Here is a 2,065-nt window from a genome sequence, read left to right as displayed (position 1 = left end):
AATGCTATTAAAAATGATTCACCCTTACGGGTCCCAGTGATGTCACCGGATATTTCATTGCATGCACTCATATATGTACTGATAAAGAAATGAGACATGTTTATGCTTTTAAAAAAAAGATCAAATGATTTAAAAGAAAGGAATGCGAACTGTGAACTTCTGGTTCTCTGTCTGCAGCGGTCTGTAATCCGAACCGCTCAGTCTGACCACTGGAGATAAAAATAGTCGTTAAGTCAGATTTGTTATTGAATTATACGGTGTGTATTTCATACTGCTAATTCTAGCTTTTTACTACAAGTGCTTTTAGTTTCATTTATTTGTGAAAATTATGTATTGTATATGTATATATATATGATATATGTATATTTTAAAAATGTTATATTGTTACATAAAAATCATTTGAGGCCTTCCCCCTGAGACAAGAGTCAGTCTAAGTCTGCTCACCTTCGTTTTGTGGCGTTCCCTCCTCCCTCCTGTACTATAGCGTACTATAGTAAGGGTGTCTGGGTCTTCCCTTAGGAATAGGGCAAGCTGCTCGGTCATTTGGGGGGGCAGAGAATAGAACCGATGCTCCTTCACATGAAAGAAGCCAGTAAGGATGTTCAGGCATCAGCCATGTCCAACTGCAGGGAGATGGCAGGGCAGGACAGAACATGCTGAAGAGATTATGGCTCTTAGCTGACTGACCATTTCAGTGATTTAAGGCAAGTAGGTCTGCTGAGCGATAATAAAATAAAAAGGAGATTTTTTCTATTGACGTGTGAGAAATGATATGTAAGAAATTATACAACATTTATGATCCTAACTGAGAAAAAATATTATAGTCAAATTTCCAGCTTTTTTTACTGTTTTTTTCTGTTCTATTGAAGGGCCAAACCACCAGAATTAAAACTATACAAAAATGCAAACTAATTAATAAATCTACTTTAAGACTAAATAATATTAAAATGAGTATTTCATTATTTAATTAAAAAAATGTCACTTACATTTAGTTTTCTGTTACCTCCTAAACCTTTCCTGTATTATTTAACTTTATATTTATTCACCTGATTAATTCTGATTAGACATTTTATAATTTTCAGTCATTTTAATTAGTGCCGTCAAAATTAATGCATTAACGCAAATTAATCCGACATCACGGCTAATGCGATTAAAATTGTTAACGCAGTTAACGCATCTGGAGTGCAGAAGAAGACTCAAAATCCCTGAAATGTTTCTGTCAACGCATTTCGGGCAGTTTGTCCAAGTAGAGTTACCTTCGCACATACGCAATAGGCAGAGATAGATCTGGTAGTGACGGGCACCTGAACCAATTAACACACTGGCCTCTCAATGGGAAATCTGAGTATTAAAAAAATAACAAGACGGAACAGTCGACCAACATAAAGTATTATGCACATTGTGGAAGAATACATTTTCTTTTCACCAAAGCACTTCCAGCTTAAAATATCACATTGACGTCAAGCATACGTTAGTTGGGGATGCTGCTAGGACTTTGGCTAACGCGTCACCCAGCTTGCGACAAACCACCCACGGAGCATCGGGGACTCAGCAAGTCTAAGTCCGACGTAGACTGACATATATATTGACGTATATTGACTGACACAATGGCCAAGTGGATTGCAACAAACTGCAGACCTGTTAATATTGACGAGAACACGCGCTTTACATATCTTTGCAAAGTAAAATGAAATACAGAAAAATAAGTAAGTACGTTGATAAATGAAAAATTAAATGCAGAATTCAAAACACTGGAAACATAAATTGTGGAAAATATAAAAATAAAATTGTAAAAAAATGTTTTTGTTTTGAAATCTTTGGGCAGCTTTGGTCCTCCGTACCTTTTCAGTATCTACAAATATCAGAACGTTCAAAGCTATTTCTAACCCTTCTTTCCTGACCAGCATTTCACCTGAGTCTGATACGAGAGTGGGAGAAGAGGCGAAGCAGGAAGGTGGTGGGCAGCACAACATAACGTCCCAGAGTCAGAGTTCCCCTCAGTGTCACACTCCGGGAATCCATGTAGATGGAGCTGGCCGCCTGCTCCACCACGCACTGCACCCGA

This window comes from Astatotilapia calliptera, chromosome 3, assembly GCF_900246225.1.
Source record: "Astatotilapia calliptera chromosome 3, fAstCal1.2, whole genome shotgun sequence".
In the NCBI taxonomy this organism is placed as follows: Eukaryota; Metazoa; Chordata; class Actinopteri; order Cichliformes; family Cichlidae; genus Astatotilapia; species Astatotilapia calliptera.
This window is presented reverse-complemented; position numbering follows the sequence as displayed.